The 21322-nt window shown below is 41.6% G+C and overlaps 1 protein-coding gene across 26 annotated transcripts in view; it reads right to left on the reverse strand.

Annotated features, from left to right (window-relative positions):
• The window catches only part of ARPP21 (cAMP regulated phosphoprotein 21), a 160484-nt gene that overhangs the window by 113744 nt on the left and 25418 nt on the right, over positions 1 to 21322 (reverse strand). For 19 of the 26 annotated variants that reach the window (XM_043442849.1, XM_043442868.1, XM_043442867.1 and 16 more), the window contains exon 2: positions 311 to 484. The gene's annotated coding sequence lies outside the window, so the exon portion shown is untranslated. Of the gene's footprint in view, positions 1 to 310; positions 485 to 573; positions 683 to 1940; positions 1963 to 21322 lie in introns of those variants that run through there. The other 7 variants (XM_043442869.1, XM_043442864.1, XM_043442860.1 and 4 more) reach the window with 3 other exon arrangements.

The following is a 21322-nucleotide window of genomic DNA, read 5'->3' on the forward strand; positions in this document are numbered from 1 at the left end:
AAAGTTCTGTTTCCCAAAGCAAACAGTTTGTTTCTCAATATACTGAGTCGGGGGAGGAGACAGGACTTCTGTTGCCCTAACTTTTTTTCCTGGAGCGTTTCAATCAAACACAGATCGTGACCAGATTTTTTAAAAAAATGAAACGCACAAATTGAGCTCTAATTTTACAAACTCCGAGCCAGCTGAATCCCTTATACAGATGCTGTCTGTTTGGGTGGCCTTTCAGGAACTGTTCCATGCAAACATGCACATTTACAGACTGAAGAAAACATACAGATGAAGGGACAGCCATCCGATGACAGGTCTTTACCTTTCGTGCAGGAGTCCGGCTGCCGGCCTTGGTGACTTACGAGCGGCTTCTGTCCTTCTTCGCTGGGAAAATCCACACGTGGGATCAGAGACAACGGGAGTCCCATGTCCCCACTAACAGTTCAAAATGCCCATCTCCATGTGATTCCCTTACAGGGTCTGACACATCGTCCACCTGAAAAAAGACGAAAAGTCAACAGTAACGATAATGGCAATAATCATGGTAGGGGCAAAGGACTAAACAAACAAGACTGGGTTCCTAACACTGATGACCGGCCTCCAGCAAACCACGTTCACGGCTTGATCCACTCCACCTGTCCCAAGCTGCCTGCTTCTTCTCTAATGAAGGCTCCAGCCGGCTGTTCAAGTCAGAACGGCACCCACGCAACGAGCTAAAATTAACAATTGCATTATGCGCCGAAGATTACTCACTTCAATTTTAACCTTTTTTAGTGAAATCTCGCACTTTATATTAAAAAAAAAAAAAAACACAAGCTTGTGTGTTTGCCTCCATGACAATCTAGATCACCTATGAGCAAAAAAGTCTTGCCTCCTTTTTTTAAGCCCAGTCTTTGTCTTAATTATAGATCAATATAATCTTCCGAGTACTGTTTTTGTTTTTTTTTTTTTGGTGACTCTTTTCTTTAGGAAAGCTATCCTAAGAAAGCACATTGAACGATTTTTGACTTAATGAGGCATTAGCTGTAAAAGTGAAAAAAAAAATACAAAGAAAGGAAAAGGAAAACTTTCATAATGGTATTGTTGAGAGAGCTCTTTTTTTTCCTCCACTGACAGTTCAGGAAGAATATTCTCGGCGCAGGGTGAACACCACCCATCCGTCCCCCGCCCTCCCCATGAGGACTGCCACCACCAGCTGGGTATTCTGTTTGACAGCGAAGCAATCCTGCCAGAGGGATTCAACAGACTTGCAAACTTTTGAACCTGTTGAAAACAATCCCTGCTATAACGTGCACTTTCCTTTTCTCACAACTCCTCCAGGAGCAGCGGCGAAGACAGCCTCAACGCAAACAGAGACAGATTCCTAATAACATTTGACCAACCCAAGCTGCAACTCGACCCTGGCGCACATCTGCTGAATACAACAGCCTGCACACGTGTTCCGCCCCGGACCCGACTTTGAAAACACCCAGTGCATCTCAGTTATTTACTCTGAAGTTTAGAAACCCTCCCTGCCTCCCCCTCGCTCCCCCTCCCAAGCCGCCAGGAGCACAGCTGGCTCCTCATCAGATTTTACTGCAGCTTGATGAACAGCCTATTGGGTTCTGACTCCATTTGTTGTGTGAGAGGAAAACAACTGCTGAAAATTCAATCGTTTCTACAGTCAACCCTTTCCAGCTTGATTGACACCTTTATTAAAATAGATAATTTGGCTGTAAAAAAGTGTTTCTTTCATTGTTAAAAATTATATAACTATTTTTTTAAGGATATATTGGCAAAGGAAATAAGTTAGGAATGAGATGCATTGGTCATCGACGGTAATTTTGATTTTTCAACTTTGACCAGTTTTGCATCATGAACACTTTGAAATTAAATAGAAGTCAACATGCCTTAAAACCAGCATCTATTTAAGCAACCGGCCACATATCTAGTATGTCTTAAAATAGAGGCACCTGTGATGGATGGATTTACCAAATGCTTTCTGGCTTCTGTTTTCCTTTTGTCAAAGAGAATGAAGTTATCAATGATCACTGCAGCCCTCCTGTCTCCTTTTTCTGATGCTCCTATTTGCACAATGGGGTTAATCCAGCCGGTGAAGTGCTCGTGTGGTTTTCAGATCTAAGCCTTAGATGCCTTATTCCAGCCCCAGTAGGTGGATGCAAGATATAATTCTTTCCATGAAGAAAGAACAAACTGATATTCACGTAACCATCTCAGAGAGTGAAACAGCCTGGATATATAGTGTGTGCGTAATTACCAGGACACGTTTGGAAATAGCACTGTGCTCTAAAGCCAGCGAGGTATTATTCTTGCATTCCTGAATCACAAAGTCATCATCCACCAAGATAAAAGGGAATATGGGCATATGGGAACGAGCAGAGAGGAACATATGGATCACAAATATTTTTGTAACTGATTAAAATTGTTCTCTTTGCTAAGAAAGTGTTGCCAGGAAATCAACCCTAGTCCAGCTTTCTGTTCCCCTAACTAACCCGACTCTTCCTCTGTCATTTAATCTTCACTTGTTCCGATTTCTCCCATTTACACAGAGAGGCAAAACCGTGTCTAACAAATATATTTTATCCAACATTTGGTTAATGGATATTCTGGCCAAGTGTCAAGTGTTATGTGGTTGTGGGACAGGGGAGGGAGAAAAGGGGGAGACACTCAACAAATGCAAAAAATAAAAGTTACTACAGTTCTTTCAGTTACAAGATTTTAACTATAGTTTAGGAGGTGATACTGAGCAAAAGCAGGCAATGAACAAGCTATAGGAAATTGATCAATGACACTAGCAGCTATTTATAATGAGGACAATAATGACCATTTCACATTCTGTTCATGTTTTTTCTTATTTTTTTGGCTGACTTTAGAGTTGCAAATAGTAGCAGCTGGGTTTGTGGGGATGAGAAAGAGACGGAGAGAGAAGTACAATGTAAAAGACCAAATATTCTGTCTTTCATCATCACCAACAAAAATAGGTGTGTCCTAATAGTCTGTCTATGTGTGTGTGCGTGTTACATATATTAATCGCTGGGCTTTTGGGTGGAGAAATAAAGTTTGAGGTTTGATTCCAATTCTGGCAGTGATTTATTTCTCAGAGGATGTCTAAAATGGGACATCAAATTCTATTTGCAAGCTGGGAGAGCCACGTTATTAGTCACTTTTGTCACAATTCTTCTACTCAAAATCAGCAGAGGATGACTCATCCCAAATCACTATAGGTCCTTTATGATGAAACAACATAATCAAGATTTACTTATGAGAACAATTGAGATGGTTCTCAGTTCTACACCGTTCCTTCTTTTTTTAGCTGGTCGCAGTTTTGCAAAAGTAAGCTGCTGGTGAACTGTGATATTAGTCATCTGTCAATTGGCTGCATAAGGCATTTAAATGCTGCAACCCCTTAGCAACCAAAGACACATCCTAGTCTCAAAGCAGTTATTCTGTTAAAGTTTAAAAAAAAAATAGCTTGAAGGTGTAAGATTAAGTTTAAAGACTTAAAGAGAGAGAAAAGTAATTGAAATGTAATCCTTTCAGAAATGAGAACCACCATGGCATCATGGCACGGACAGAAGGTCCAGATTAATACCTTCAGTGAGCTTGAACAGTTCCCCAGGTAACAGAAAGATGTCAATGAGAAAATTTCACATAAGTTTACTTTCCCAAAGAAAATGTTCTCCTTCAATATACATGTATAAGAAACACTCAACCAGGAGTTCTATCCTTTCATTAGACTCTTTTTGGTTGACTCCATGCACAAGCATTCTGTAAGATTCCTAAACCACCCATGCAAATGCCAAAATAACCAGACAACTGTTTTGGAGGAAGAACCTAGGAGGAGATTTGAGAAGAGGAATTTTCATACTAGGGGTTTAAGGGTAGAATTATTTTACATGAATATTCTTATTTCAACTTGGATAGCTAGGCAGTTTATAAATATAGTAACTCATAAAAAGAACAGCACTTTTTCTTTCTCATTACAGCAAACTGGACACAAACATAGCCTTCGTCAACGTTTACCAGGCTTCCAATAATGAGATAACTGATGTCAAAGCTGTGGACATAAGAACAACACCATGATAATCACAAGTGCCTTTAAACATAAGAGGGGTCAGATCTCAATAAAAACAAGGAAAAAAACCAATGTTTCAATTCTTCACTTTCCTAAAAAGTGTTCACAGAATCTCTACCAAGTGCAAGGATGTGCTAATACAATCTTAAAAGGAAAAATCTTTTTTTTTCCCCAAAAGAATATAATAAAAGGTAAATAATTCTAATGGATCCACATGAAAAATTTTAAACAATTTTATCTTCATCATCCTCTTTTTGATTAGTCATCAACTGGAAGATAAAGATGTCTTCTGTTTTTTTAATAAATCTTAAATGTTTTCTCAGTGTATTTCAAAAGAAAAAAGGCATAAATTTGGGAGAAGGAAATAATGTATTGGGTCCCATAATAAATATTCGGATACCCCCACAGAGTGAACTAGTTGATGAAAGTAATAAAGCAAAATGTAGCAGAGACTGACATAAGATTTTACATGTGAGTTCAAAAAAATAGTTGCATAATTTTGAATTTTTAGTTTAGACAAAAGAAGACTTAGGGAGGACAAAATAGCTGTTTTCTTATACTATTTTAAAACATTCAGAGAACAAGGAATTGCTCTTACTTGGTATTGCTTCAAAAGTTAGCACTAGGGGGGAAAAAAAAAACACAACCTAGCTTTTTAAACACAGAGCTACCATATGACCCAGTAATTCAACTCCTAGATGGATATCAAAAAAAAAAAACCCAGAAAGCAAGGACTAGAACACTAACGTTCATAGCAGCATTATTCACAATGGCTGAAAGGTATCCATCAGTGGATGAATGGATAAACACAATGTGGTATACAGATGATGAAATAGTATTCTGTCTTAAAAAGGAATGAAATTGATCCATGTTATAATATGGATGGACTTTGAATATAGTATTCTTAGTAAAATGAGTCAGACACGAAGAACAAATGTGGTGTGATTCTGCTTACACGAGGTACCTAAAATAGGCAAATTCATGGAGACAGAAAATAGAGTACAGACTACCCGGAGCTGGAGGTAAGGAAGGAAGGAGTTACTGTTTAATCAGTACAGAGCTTTTGTTGGGGATGATGGAGAAGTTGTGATGGTTTCACTGTTTAATGCCACTGAATTGTATATGTGGCAACAGCTAAAATGATAAAATATTATGTATATGTCACAAGGAAAGAACTTAAAAAACTCTTTTCTTAGAATATGATTTAAAAGGAAACAAATCAATATACATACAATCAGACCAAAGGCAGAAAATGACAGTACAACAGAGGAAGTGGCCTTCTACTTTACAAAACTGCTTCTGGTGTACTGATAACACTGATACATGTAAAGACAAGTGTGGTGGATGTAACCTGCCTTGGTTTGTGCTGATTCAAATAGGTACCCAATAAATGGGACCATCCTGCTCCTCCTCATGGTCCCCTTAGCAGTCTTGTCTTTGGCAAGACAAGCTTTGTTATTTAACCATCCAATGTGGATGCTGCAGGGATAAAAGGTGAGGATGTGATGATGTTCAGACTCTTCCACTGCATCTCTACTAGAATCAAGGTGTGTTTGGCCAATGTGTCTTCATCCACAAAAAGGTAACAGAAACTACTTCTAACTGCAAGACAACCCTGGGTGCATCTTACTGCAATACAAACATCCACTGTCAATCATCTGGATGAGAGAGCTGGAGGTAGCCGCTCTGTCACATCACTGACTCAGTATTTTGCATACTTTTTTAAAAAATTGCAGGTAAGGAGAGTTTTCTGACCAAAATAAATAGCACAGAGCACAAGGCCAGTGGCCCTGCTGCCATGTGAGACTGAGAAAGCATTGAGGTTCACTTCAGTTTGACTGGGTGACCCCTGGGACCACTCCCAGGATTTTAAAACAGTCTCAGACTTTCATAAGCCATGCAGGGTAATCACCACCTTATGTTTCCTACCTCAATCTGTTAATTGTCTAGGCATGACTTATCTATATACAAGGTGGTGTCACCAACCTCCAGTCATGTGCAAACTTAAAGAAAATGTGCAAGTACTCAGAGAACCACAGCCTTGCCAAGAACCTTGAAATCAGTGAGTCTAGCTGATACTAAATCCAGCATCTTGGAGAAGATCCATAACCAGATAGTGGCAGAGCTAGGTAAAAAATACCGTCATTTAGACTGAGGATCAGAGCTCCTTTTAAAACCACATGTTCCTATACTGACTGGGGCTTTATTAGAAACATAGACGAGTTGCATCTAATCTGTTCCATTAATTTCCAGGGTATTCCAAGAGACACCCACACATTTCTTCCCCTGAACCACTCCTTCCTCTACTAGCCTGAGGCAGCATAGACTGCAGAGAGCCTGCATGAATAGTCTGCCTGATAAGGATACGTGTCTTTCTTGATTTATCCCTAATATCTTATGAACACATGGACCTCTAGACATCATGCTTGGTCTGGTTCTTTGAAACCCCCGAAAGCCTATGAGCCACAGTCATCAGAATGACCTCAAGTTATATGCTTACCATCTGCCCAATTTCCTCCTGCACTTCGACAGCTCATGGTACCTTCTTTCTAGAGGCCATACAGGAATCATATGCCTGCAAGATTCCCAGATAAAGTGTGCTCACGTTTTTAAAAATGTGGAACAATGTATCTGAATCTACTGGGACCAGAACACATGTAATATTTAGAAATGAATGTCTTCCTAATCTTTAATCAAAGAACCGGAATCTTAGACTTGAGAAGTTGTTTTTTCTTCCAAGTGTAACTAAAGCAAATTTTCTGGGAACATAAGTAACACTGCTGGGATCTTACAGCTAACAATGCCATGTAACTCTGGTTTCTTAATAGATCTTCCAGGAATTCTACCACATTACACACTTATCCTAAATATTTCCCTCAACATCACTGCCCCATAATCTCCTGAGACAAACAAAACCATTTTAGGGAAGGGAGAGGGGATGATCAATTGATACTTTTGCTTGAACATTATTAATAATCTCACAGATGTTAGAACTTCTGTATTCTCAATTTAGTTCAATAAAGTATTTTAAAATGTCCTCTTTTGTTGGATCTGGATGCCAGGGATATAATTCATTATTTATGTCCATTTATGTATACTGCGGGCTTCCTAGGTGGTGAAGTGGTACAGAATTCGCCTGCCAATATAAGAGATGCAGGTTTGATCCCTAGGTCAGGAAGAGCCCCTGGAGAAGGATCTCCAATACTGGAGTGGCAACCCACTCCAGTATTCTTGTCTGGAGAATTCCATGGACAGAGGAGCCTGGTGGGCTGCAGTCCATAGGGTTGCAAAGAGTTGGATGTGACTAAACACACACACATGTATACTGGAGACACTTTGTAATGGGACAAGGATATATCATGAAATGCATATTTTCAACTGTGGCTAAAAGAATTCAGTTATAAAAATTCATCATGAAGAGGAAAAGCCCTTCAAAAAAAGGGTAGGGATAAATACTAATTTTATTCAGCACATCTGACTGAACACTTTCGTCTTTTATTTCTATAAGAAGTGGAAGTAGAATCTGTCATTTCAAAAACAATGAAACTTAACAAATGTGATGTAGTTATAGGTGCCAGAATGTGAGCTGTTTGGGCTATTAAAACCTTTCTTGCAGAAAAGAAGAAAAGAATACACACTTAGGGAAAATGAGAAAAAGCAAAAATAAATGGATAAATTATTATTACTCTGTTAGATTTTTGAAATGGTGATAAGGTTCGTGTTCTGTCCATTTATAAGTTGGGAAAAATAAGGAACTTTCATGGCCACAATGTCTTTATTTTCCCTTATGTCATTGGATACTGTTTGGTGCCACAGCCTGTGAAAATTTCAAGCCTTAAGGTTGCTTTTTCAGAATCATTACTAGCTAATACCATCAGTACATCTAATCAAAAGCAATCAACATAGAAGTTTAAATTACCCACCTATGACCTCAGCTCTGCCTCCGCCCACCCCCGCACAATGGCAGAAGAATGGAAAGATTTTCCACGGGAGCAAAGGAATTAAAGGATGCTTCATCTCAAATAAAAAAGCTAAAAGGTGGGCCTGAAGGTCTATGAGTGCAGGAAGTGACTTCCACACCCATGAGGCAGGGAAAAAGGCAGGAGAGAGGTTTACTAGAAATGGATATCTACTGCTGCCATCTCAAGAAGAGCAGGGGGAATTTCAGGAACAAAAGAGTTTTAATTCTCTCGGGTGAATCTGGGCTACAAATGGAGTGTTAATATACTGATAGCAAATGGCAACTCACTGCAGGATTCCCGCCTGGGAAACCCCATGGACAGAGGAGCCTGGCAGGCCATAGTTCACGGGGTCACCAAGAGACAGACAGGACTTGGTAACTAAACCACCACCACACACCTACAGCAAGCTCTTTTCACAAGATCCAACAACCACACCATTAAATGCTTGTATTATTTACCTCCACATGGGTGATTCTGGAGCATTTTCCATAGATTATTAGACTTTATCCTCGTGTCAACTGCACTATTCATTGCTAGCCTCCAGTGAGTGAGACAATTGCTGGCCTACTCACCCTGTCTCTTTAGTGAGAGGGCAGCTGGCTATTGGCTCCGTCCATCCCTGAAATCCCCAGGTCTTAGAATCTCGGATGAGTCACTCTTTGACAAGGCTCAATGCTCTAACCAAGTAGTAAGAGTCATTCTCCCCCTACTATTACATAAACTACACAATGACTGAGATTTCTGCCTGGCTAGTGTACTGCTGTACTGACCCCAGGGCTGAGAACAGCGCCTCAAACAGAGTAGGACTTGCTGACTCAGTGAATGAAAAAGGGCTCCAAGTTCTACCTGAATTCTGATCAGTGATGGCTGGGTCACTGTTCTTCTGCTTCCTCCATCTAAAAAAGCCAGGACACGTAACCACTCAGAGACCTATTAACCAGTGTGCAAGGTTAAAGGAAAACACTCAACAGTTGCTAAAAGGGCAAAACCATGGCATGCTTTCAGACGGGTGATTCTCAAGAGGGCTTTGGTCTGACCAAGCTCTGTATGTCTGTGATAATGGGCCAGGCCATTCGGAGACAGCACCTGCCTTTGGGGGACCTTTTGGATTGGAAGCTAGAGAAAGGAAAGAGATGGTGCTTGTCCCAGGGGAGCTACCCACCCGACGAGAGAGTTCAGCAGACAGAGGGATTTGAGAGCAAAGCCATCCCATCCAGACGACTATGGCATATAACACAAACAATACACTGTAGCCCACCAGGGTCGTAAGAGGTGGACATGGCTTAGTGACTGAACAACATGCATAAACGAGATAACTAACAAGAACCTACTGTATACATAGCACAGGGAACTCTACTCAATACTCTGTAATGGCCTCTATGGGAAAATAATCTTAAAAAGAGTAGACATATGTATAACTGAATCACTTTGCTGTGTATCTGAAACTAACACAACATTGCAGATCAACTATATGCCCAAAAAAAAAAAAAAAGATAAAAGGAAAATGTGGAACCCCTGACCTGAAGATTCACACGCAGGTGAGTTTTTTCAGGGCCTTGACAGTATGAGTTTTCCTGAGAAAGTGACTGCATCCATTAGATATATGATTTATCACAATTAAACTGGACAGACAGTTAGGCCTTGCTCACATTTCCAGAGTAAAAACAAATACAGAAGTAGTGTCTCATTCCTTTGAAACTCTGCTTTTTCGGTTGTGACATCGAGTTTCTTCCATGGACTCTCACCCAGGGCTCACTTCATCAGGCCCCCCACTGCTGTATCAGGTCTCTCAGATGACATACCCCCCACCCCCCGTAGGTGCCATGGTGCTCAGCCCACAAAGAGAAGGATAATATACCTACATCCTCCTGGCCAGCTCTGCTCCATCTTGAATGCAGGACCTTTTTCCCTCTTTTGTTTTCCCTCTTTCTCTATGCTGCCCAGTACAGTGGGACAGAAAATTACACACTGATGCCCCTGCAAACTCAGCCATGAAAACTAAAAAGCCACTGTACTGAGGTCAACGACTACGCTAAAGAACGTAAGTGTTCAATAAATGATTCCTTTGATCCTCGGACTTCCTGGGAGCAGATGCACTTGGAATGCAGGATACATGAGTTCACTTGACATCAGCATGTTTCTGGTACTGGCTAGCAACACGGTGTTGGAATTTTTCCTCACTGCAGTGAAATCTCTAGAAAGACCATTTAAACTGTAGATGTGGGAGAGTAAACAACAACAAAACCACCATGGGGTGCTCAGGAATGCAAGGGAGGAAAAGAGCCTGCGTGAGGGACCTCAGGCGCTGCAGGAAGTGGTGGAAAAACCTAATGTCTCCATTTCTGGGAGAGACGGAGTGAGAGGAGCTCTGTGGCTTCAGAGTCAGGACTCAACAGAGGCTCAAGGAGGACAAATGTCTAGAAAAAGAAGGAGAACATGCAAAAGCAGTGCCATGAAGTCTTTCCTTCTGAGCCATCAATGGTCTGGCTTGGCTTTGGATGCAGCTTTAAATATACGTGATCTAAAGCATTCCAGGTGATGAACAGGGGCGGGAGACTGACTCTAAATTCCCTGGACAGAGGGCTGGACCGGTGTCTCTGGGACCACTGACAGTCTTTCACACATAGCAAGAACATAATCCCTACCAATTTGCTGGAAGGAGACATGGATCTATTCCCAGGAGGGAAACAATTTCAGGAAACTTATCACATCGGTGGAGCAGAATCTGGTTGATTTGTCAGGTGTCCCAGGCCTTGGTCAGCAGGTAATTTCCTGCTTAAGAAGGAACGTGCGTGTGCCCGCTGGGGCTGCCTGCCCCCACCCCCTACCCCAGAGCTGGGGCCATCTGTGGCGGTGCCAATGAGACCCCAGATGCCCTGTCGGCAAAGTCACCCACAGGGAGCTGTGGCGGGCCACCTTAAAGATCGGGGCTGCTGTTTATGTTATTTCATTATTATTTCATTATTATTATTTTATTGGCCATGCCTTGTGGCACCTGGGATCTGAGTTCCCTGACCAGGGATTGAAGCTGTGCCCCCTGCAGTAGAAGTGCTGAGTCTCAGCCATTGGACCTCCAGGGACGTCCAAGGGGCTGCTGTTTAAAGTCAGGGTCTGTGCTCTCATCCACTGTCAGAACTGCAATCACATGACTGATCTCTACTTCAAAATCTTGGCTAGACGCAATAACCTCTCCCTGCTCCCTGTCCCAAGCCAGGCATCAAAGCTCTTTTTTTAAAAAAAAAAAAAAAAAATACCCTTGCACAAAGGAACTGTTAAGAGAGTTGGTTGCATTCAAGACAGCAGTATTTTGCAAGTGAATGGCTTCTACTTTGATGGGCTCTCCCATATGGATGCTCCCCATTCAAACCTTCCAAAAAGACCCTTTAATCCTGAGAAATCCAGATGGAGGAAAATGGGTGTGTGTTTTTTAAAATTCTCTGTATTTTTTAAATATCTAATACCTTTGGAAAATTTTACGAAAACTATGAGCTGCTGTAAGCTCTGTGAATCATTAGAGCCTGCCAGAGTTACCTGTGACGGTGGGAAAAAGGCAGGTTACTAGAGCGTTCTATGTTAGGGAGCTGGTAGTAATTACTGATGAAACTCAGGAGATACTTTCAACCTAGGTGATTAGAGATGCTGGGCTGAGGTCCCAGGGCTGAAGGGTATGACAGGGTTACGCTGTGCGTGAGGATTCCTCAAGGCTTCCTAATGGCAAAGTTGAAGATCTGGGGTCATTCTATTCATGGGGTCTACAATGCTTAAGTTAAGGGTCAACAGGGGGCTATTAGCTTTGTACATGTGTCAAATGATTAGAACAAAAACTGTTTTTGTTCTTGAAGCATACTTGAGTTGTAGAGACTTTCAATAAAATGTCCAGGTTGTGAGCCTGGGGAAAATTACACAGTGGGGAAAAGATCACAACTTTCTTTACTTGTAACGATTCTTGGAGGGAAGGAAGGAAGTGAGTGAGAGAGGGAAAAAAGGACAAAGGCAATGAGGAAGACAGGTTTTAACATGTGAAAGTAGAACATGAACTATTTGGAGAAATTCATGAGGAAGCCCAAGACAAATTTTAATTTTCACAAATAGGTTTAAAACTAGGAAGGCAAAAAGAATTATTCACTCATTATTATTGGCATCTAAGTGGAGACAGGATGGTTCACTATTACAGACAAAATGTATATTAGGAAAAGCATTTTCTGGGTTTATTAAAGTATGGTATATACAAAAATGTGTTCTACACTTCAAATATTACTCATTTTCACTGAAAAAAAAAATGTGAACATGGTTGGATCCTGTTGCCTCAAAATTCATGATGACAAGAAAGGTAATTTAAATCTGTAAGAATCAAAGGAGTCTAAGTATGTTAACATGAATGACGACTTTGAGCCTCAGAAGGTATTGTTAGTATCCTAATTTAAATATCAAGATTTAAGATATATGTGATATGCGTGTATATATATGTATTCATATGCCTATATATGTGTGTGCATATGGGTGCATGTGTGTGCATGTATGTGTGCATAGGTGTCTGTGTCTATGTGTGTGCACATGTATATACAGAGAGTGAGCACACATGTGTAATGTGTACATTCCCAGGAATCCGACATCCCACCTGGTCCAAAAGTATCCTTCTCGGCTGGCAGGTTGTCTTCAATCCGGGGGTTGTTTCTGCTGGAAATTCTGTGGCCTGACACCATTCCTACGGGGAGCTTGGGCATGCCCACGATGCCCAGCCCATATTCTTTCTCAACATGACAGACTCCAGAAGGAGCAAGGGCAGAATGACCATGACAGAAAACACTGTTCCCTCCAAAGGCCATCCGCTGACTCACTGAGACGCCAAACTTCAGGAGACTCTAAAAGAAAGCTGCCTGTCTAAACACTCCTGGCTTGCTGTACTGTTCACACACAAATTCAGTCGGTCAACTTGGGGAGATTTTTGTTTAAAAAAAACAAGGCTCTGGTTATAAGCAAAACCTACGTTGTCTCCTGGCTCTCTCAGTGGAGTGGCCTGGGGTTTACTGCAGATTTGGTGTCCTGGCAACATTCTTAAAAACTGGTAGAAAATTTAGGAAGCTGTCCCTTCCTTCCATGACATGTATTGTCATGCAGCATTTTCACATATTTTATTTTGTCAAAAGTTATATATGCAAATTAGGAGCAATTTTTTTTTTCCTGCTCACTGTTTTTCTTTAAACATTACAACTGAATTTTGGGGGTAGGTTTCTTAGTGGATTGTGAAAGACACTTGTACCCCTTTCTTGAAATAAACACTGGAGCAGAAGTTCGTTTTCTGACCATCAAAAACAAACTATTGATATTATACTGAACATGGCCAATGTATAGTCCTTATCCATCTTAATTCAATCTCTCTAAAGATACACATTCATATACACACAGACACAAACGCGCTCTCACTCACATCTGGGCTATATACCTGAAGAATGCAATAACGACATTTATCAGATGTAGTGTTTATAGCTTTGCTCCTAAAAAGATTCATAGGTTCTCTCTTTTTTTTTTTTATTCTTTTCTTATTTCAGTATGGATATGCTCAGGCAAAAATGAACACTTCTATATTTAAGACTACTCTTTGCTCAAAATGGATAAAAACAAATGTAGAACCAACAGAAGGATGCTCCAGTCACCATGACTGACACCCAGTCACTACACTCTTGGTATAGCTCCCAGACCAAAGGTCGAACTCAGGCCCCTATTGTGGCATCACGGAGTCCTAACCACTGGGCTACCAGAGCAGTCCCAAGGTCTACTTTTTAAAAAGCAGTGTCTACACAAGAATGTGCATGCTTTCAGAGTGCCTTACTTTGGAGAAATTTCATTCTGAATTACATTTTTGTGCACTAAATGCTCCCATTTCAGATTATATTTTCCTTTAATTAACTATTAAAAATAATCTTAAAAAAAAAAACAAACAAAAAAAATCTTACATTGCTTCTGTCTCTTAATTCAGCACCTCTCCCAAATCTATTAAGAAGTAAGCCAAATGGAGCCCAGCCTCCAATGAGCAGTGCAGAAAAGACTGTTGCTTCTTCAGGAATAATTTCTGTAAGTTACTCCTCCCTACCTCTCTCTCATGTAAGTTCTTTTAAAAAATGGGACTGTTTTTTTTTTTTTTTTTTACTGAAACACCTAGCGGTAACTAAGGGTTTGATGAAGCACTTATTTAATGAATTAGTGAATGAATACATCAATTTAACAAGTCTTGAGATTATAGTGCCTAGTCATAATGCAAAACCACTGAGGTCTTGCTTCCAAACTAGCAATTATTTCCCCATTATCATCATCATGGCCATAAATCACATTGTAAAGGAAATGACTCACTGTGAACAATGAAGAGACTTTTACATAACAAGGAAGTTTAATGCTAATGTAAAGAGAGCCGATTGACAATGGTTTTAATATATCTAGGGGATATTCATTAGTGCTTGGCATTATTTTGATTAAAAAAATATATATATAGGATAAAAAGATTCACCCTCAAATATCCCATTTCAAAATGGCGGGAACTGAGCCACAGAGACACAGAGACCAACACACAGAGACACTGAGTACCATAGCTAACACCTCACTCTAGGAAAAGACGGGACTGGAGTTCAGATTCTGACAGGCTGGCCCCAAGACTTCAACTTCAACAGTACTGTGAAATGACTGAGGTTAACAATGACCACATGCTAGATAATAAATCTAGCATGGAGCCATGTGATATTTGAGGGCGCATGCTTACCCTAGTCTTTCTAGATTTTCTCAAATGAACCTATTTTAGTTTTACAATTAGCAAAAGCAAACGTGAAGATTGAGAAGAGACCACAAAATATCGAATAAGTTCAAACAGGCTACTTGCATTGTTAATTGCATGGTGAAGTATGTTTGTGGTTGCCATAAAGTTACCCATTCAGTTAGAAAACATGAAAGTAAAGACGATACAAAGAACTGTTAACCAAACCAAAAGTACAGAATAAGTCCATCAAATCCAATGTGCAGTAAAAGGAATTAAATCTATGAAAAGATATGTTTTAAGTAAATGTCAAAGACGAAACTTAAAAGTATACCCTACACACAAACCAAATTATTTAATAAAAATTTAAGAACTATTTTAATAATGCCAGAAGAATCTCAATACCAGATAGGTAAACATTTAAGTTATCATAAAATGTGTTTTTGGAATAAACACTAAAACCTAAACGACTCAAATGCATTAACAACAAAGTTGAGAACAATTACAAGTCAGACTGGGCCAAAATGTCTAAAGAATTCAAGAATATTTTTACATGGAGCCATTGATATGAATATCGGGTTCTAAGTTTACTTGCTTCTACTGGGAATCAACCAAAACTTTTCAATGAAAATTAACTGTTTGTGGGGTGACCCTGTAACTTCATTTTAAAAATGTGCTTTCCTTCTGCTTTGTAGATTTGGATTCCTGGAAGGGTCCTGGGTGAGACAGCATCCTTTTAGTGTTCTCCATCTATACCACCTATAGATAGGCTTGGAGTTTTTTATTTTTTATTCAGCAGCCACCTATAAGTTTGACACTTTTAAACAGCTTCTGTCTACAGCCACTGTTCTTTGAAGGGCAAGCGAAAGCTAAGAATCTGGGGAAAAGGGCAAAGACCAGAGGAGCTGTTGCATGCTAAGCAATGATTTGGGTATTTTTGAAACAACAACACATATCCACACCGTCATCATCATCATATTACCTTTCAAATTCATAACAAACGGGATAAACTGAATACATTTTCATTTCTTTCACATACTTTTAACAAGCACCTTGGATAGAAACAGCGGGTACAAAGGTGACTAGAAAACAGCCCCCCCCCCGGAGAACTCACACATTGTTTAAAAAATGGGGTAGAGTTCATAAGAAGTGGCTCTTTGTCAACAGCAGTGCTTTTAAGTAGTAGGATAGATTCATGAGCTCATACAGTGTTTATGTGGATTATTTTTTTCTGGTTTCTTAAATACAGGAAATAAAAAAATCCTGAATGCTTGATAGCATCTCTTACCTACAAATGGATACGTTTATATCATATAACACGACTCTATCCTAAGTCATTTTAAAGACCTGTCAATTCTTTCTGTGTAGAAATAGAAAAATTCACCCTACTGTATAAAATAGATAACCAACACGGACCTACTGTATAGCACAGGGAACTCTATTCAATATTTTGTAATAACCTATATGGGAAAAAAAGAATCTGAAAAAAAATTATGTATGTTTAACTGAATCATTTTGCTGTGTATACCTGAAACTAACACAACTTTGTAAATCAACGATGTGCTCAGTCGCTCACCCATGTCTGACTCTTTGCAATCCCAATGGACTGTAGCCCACCAGGCTCCTCTGTCCATGGGATTCTCCCGGCAAGAATACAGAATTGGGTTGCCATGTCCTCCTCCAGGGGATTTTCCCAACCCAGGGACTGAACCCAGGTCTGCATTGCAGGTGGATTCCTTACCATCTGAGCCACCAGGGAAACCAATGCTTCAATTAAAAATAAAGGGGAAGAAAAGAACGGATACATAGAAGAGTGTGTGCTAACTAAGTACACATTGTGATTCTGCAGACTGTTAAATTGAAGTTCTTGAGCATTCCGCCCAAAACTTCCTACTTAGTTTAACTTTTGCTACTCCAAAAAACAAACTCTCCTCATTTGACCTGAGAAATGAATTGTGTTCAGCTAGCAAGTTAAACTGGAGAAGGCAATGGCACCCCACCCCAGTACTCTTGCCTGGAAAATCCCATGGACCGAGGAGCCTGGTGGGCTGCAGTCCATGGGGTCGCTGAGAGTCGGAGATGACTGAGCGACTTCACTTTCACTTTTCACTGTCATGCATTGGAGAAGGAAATGGCAATGCACTCCAGTGTTCTTGCCTGGAGAATCCCAGGGATGGGGGAGCCTGGTGGGCTGCCGTCTCTGGGGTCGCACAGAGTCGGATACAACTGAAGTGACTTAGCAGCAGCAGCAAGTTAAACAAAGAAACAAAAAATTTCGGCTGAGAACAGTGATGGGGTTTGGAATCATATACCTATCTATCTTTGTAAGGGTCACACACCCCCTAGGATTCAGTTCTTGCTCCTAGTGCAATATCCTTTCCAAGCTGCTTCTGTGCATATGCAGAGAGATGAAATGATAAACCCAAACATGCTTTTGTCAAATGCGTACATTCTGAGTTAGGATGGTGCCCTCAGGCTTTACCTTTTAAAATAACTCATTTCAGATCTGCAGATCCACTGACCCAAAGGAGTGAAAGCTGTCTGCTTTTTTTCATGGAGCTACATTTATCTCATGAAATACAGAGGTCAGAGAAGTGTCCCTTAAGCCACATACACACACACATACACCCACCCACATGCACACACACACACACAAATAGCAGGTGGGGCAAGTTGCTCAGAATGGGCTAGTGACACTCCTCTCGGGCCCCTCCCCAGATGCCAGCTCGGGCCACCCTGCAGCCTGGACTTGGTTCCAGCTCAGAAAACAGAGAGGCAGCTGCCCCGACTTGGCTGCGGCCCAAGCCTCAGCTGTATTCTTGGCGTCCTGCCTCCTCCTGAGCACTTGGGGGGCGGGGCGCGTGACCAAGGAAACAGCTGAGCCCCCAACTCGGAGAGGAAGCGCAACCGCAGCAACCCCCACCACCGCCACCTGCTCTGGGGGCCAAACCACCGCCCAACTCCTGCTGGATCCACGGGGGCAGAGTGGAGTGCTGACTCACTCCTCGGCTCGGGGCACAGCACAGCCTCAGGGCCGGGACGTCACCCTGGACACCCCAGGGGCCTCAAACTTGCTGGGGCATCGGAAGTGGTTTGGATGTTCAGGTCACAGGTTCTCATCAGATCCACAACCAGGCTCTAGAAATGCTCTAGAGAATTTGCCTACGAGGCTCCTTTTCTATACAGAAACCCTGACTCAGAGGCGACATCAGGCTGAAATATTGCCCCAGAATGGGGTGGGCTGGCAGGTCACTTCTGCATCCACCCGTTTCCAGGAAGCCCCTCCACACCCCAGAGTTCTGGAAACGGAGCGCACGAGTTACAGGCAACCTTTGTTGCCCTCTCGCTGCCACGGACATTGTTTAGACAGCCGCGGGCTTCAGCCCACATTCCCGGCCCCAGCTAATGCCCACGGCCCAACTGCAGACGCAGAACAGTGGAAATGTGAGTGGCTGGCCGGCCGCTGCTTTGAAGATCTGGTGGGGCAAAGAGGGTGAGCGGGCCGCTTCCCGGAACCACGGATCTGACAGCTCCAAGTGCGCTCACGTCAGTGCTATTAAGAGACATTCGTGACTTCAAACGTTGTGAAATCTCACCCCGCTCTGAGGACATGCCCGTCCGGATCTGTCTCGGATGAACATGGGAGGCTGTGCCTTCTATGTGAGAAAACACTCTGGATGAAGAAGGGGAAATGCTGACACTTCCTGATACATCTGTGGGGGCTCGGTGGTCAATAATCTGTATTTTCTGTGCGTGTTTTGAAGATTTCCATAATGGAAATCTGAATGTATAACATGTCCCCTGAGATTAAATAACATAATAATATCAGATAGAAATATTCTGCCTGCCAAAATGGGCTTCAGTCCTGGTGGGAAAGACTGATTTGGAGGCAACTGATAATTATCTCTAGGGAGAATGGGAGGGGTGTGAAAACCTCTTAAAACACAACTTCTTTGGGAAAAAAAAAAACAACAAAACTGACCTACCTCCAGTTAAGATTTTTCTCCCAAGGAGAGATGCAAGACTATTTTTATGCAACAATGGGACAGGCACTAAAATACACATGTTTCAGGGCATCATGGTGGTCATTTTTAATCTTTCTGGTCAACCTTGGTGGTACAGACAGAATCCTCTTCAAGGAAGCGCTTTCTGCCTCTTGAGGGGTTATTTCAGCTGCAGTCTAATTCCCCAAGGCCACACCCTTCCCTGGGGCAGTCCATATCGGATAAGTAATTGACCTGGGAAGGTCCATATGGCCATCTCCACTGTAGGCTGACACCCAAGGTCATATAAGCTGCAGAGCGTCACCAGAGCTGGCCAAGGCTGATCGCATTCTCTGGCCTGAACTGTGCCCTTCCCTGCCCCTCACGGTGTTGGTACCAAGAACCATCCTAAGTAAACTTCCTGCACATTGAACTCCATCTCAGAGGTCACTTCTCAGGACTTTGCCTGACACATCTCAGGACTCCCCTCTGGAAGGTTGAAGTCACATGGTGGTGGGAACAAAACTTAGCTTCTCTAACCCTGGACACCTCATTGCTGATCCAAATCTTACAATCATGTACAGGTACTACGACTCATTCATAAAACATGCATTTGTATATCGACCTGGACTTCTGGGTGACTGCTTCTTCTGGGACCCCATATTTAATTCTGGTCAATTGAAAAGAAATCCATGACTCTCCAAAGTTGTGACTTCTCACCTAAAAATAAAAGTCTGATCCTATTTTTTACTTCCAGTTCTCAGGCCACATAGTCCTCTGACCTCAAATCTAATATATGTCTATTTACAGGCACCTCTGAAGTTGACATTTCCAGATGTCATTTCAAAACCAAGATCAGCTAATACCATGCCTGATACACTGGAGGCAAAAGACGTCATGATAACATGTTAGATAACATAAGCAGCTTATACACATGATCTTAGTGACTCTCTTGTTCAGTCACTAAGTCATGTCCAGCGCATTGCAACCCCATGGACTGTAAACCACCAGGCTCCTCTGTCCGTGGGATTTTCCAGGCAAGAAGGCTGGAGTGAGATGCCATTTCCTTCTCCGGGGGGGTCTTCCCAACATAAGGATCAAACCTGTGTTTCCTGCATCGCAGGTGGATTCTTCACCACTGAGCCACCAGGGAAGCCCTCACAATTGCTAACAATGAGCTGTCACAGCTTCTATTATACAGATGGGATAACTGAGGCTCAGTGTGACCAAGAAAACTGCCCAAGATTATACACGTTAAAATCATCCCTGGTAGCTCAGTGGTAAAGAGCCCGCCTGCAATGCAGGAGATGCAGTTTCCATCCCTGGGTTGGGAAGATTCCTCTGGAGGAGAGGGCAAGGCAACCCTCTCCAGTATTCTTGCCTGGAGAATTCCGGACAGAGGAGCCTGGTGGGCTATGGCCCATGAGGTCTCAAAGAGTCAGACATGACTAAAGCAACTGAGTATGCATGCATACAAGTTAAACAGTATCAACCATGCCTTACTTTCACCCCAGGAACATGACTTATTACTGTCTATCTAAAGTACTCTTTGGAGGAATAGGCAGGGCATCATAATGTCAATTAATTGAATACTGTTGATTTAAACATTTTTATAGCTATCTATGGGAAGTTTATAGTGTTCTCATTTCCCCGAGCTACTCTACACAGAGCGAGTGCCTTAGCACTTCAAAGATTCTGATAAAGGAGCAGCCTAAACAATTATAATAGCAGCTAATAAGTATTACTGTGGTCCTATAGGCTGAACATCATTCTACAAATTTTACGGGTAAGAACCTACAGAGTCCTTTTATCTCCTTTCTTCTTTATGTGGCCTCCTTCACCACTTCTCTTGTGGATCGGCTGGAGGAGGTAAAACTGCAACAGCAGGAATCATTATTCCCACGATCACAGCTCAATAACTGATTTTCATACTATGACAACGAATCAATAAGAGAATATTAAGTTGTATTCAGCATTGGATGTTTTACAAGGCTGAGAAGATGTGTATTTAAACTGCTCTCAGTAAAACATTCAGTCTCTTGGAAGACCCTACTTAAATTGCTGACAATCCGTGTGTGTGTGTGTGTGTGTGTGTGTGTGTGTGTGTGTGTGATCATGTGTGTAAATCAAGGCTGTTAATGCTAGTGAAATCAATAAACAATTATTTACTCAGCTCCAATGAAATACAAGCCAGTCTGCTAGGAACAGTGAGATGCACAAAGATTGATATGGTCCAGCTCCTGCCTTCAAGAAATTTACCATCTGCTAAAATGTGGAGTCACTCAACTTGGCTTTCCAAGGACTTGCCTTCCCTGTTTTTCGGCAAGTGTGCTAAACAATGAATTTCAAACGAATCCTTACTGGTTGCTCATTAAGCTTCCAGGTTGCTCATTACGCTTCCAGGATAACACTTAGACTAGACTAATCTATGATTTGAAGAAAATGCCCTCTCAATCGATACAGTGAAGAGCACAATATCCTCCCAGTGAGGAAGAATTTATCCAAGTCCTCAGTCAAGAGTTAATAATTCTCCGTTGGAGTCTGACAATTATTTTCCAAGTAGTGAACTCTA

The sequence above is a fragment of the Cervus canadensis genome, chromosome 22 (genome assembly GCF_019320065.1).
Source record: "Cervus canadensis isolate Bull #8, Minnesota chromosome 22, ASM1932006v1, whole genome shotgun sequence".
NCBI lineage: Eukaryota > Metazoa > Chordata > Mammalia > Artiodactyla > Cervidae > Cervus > Cervus canadensis.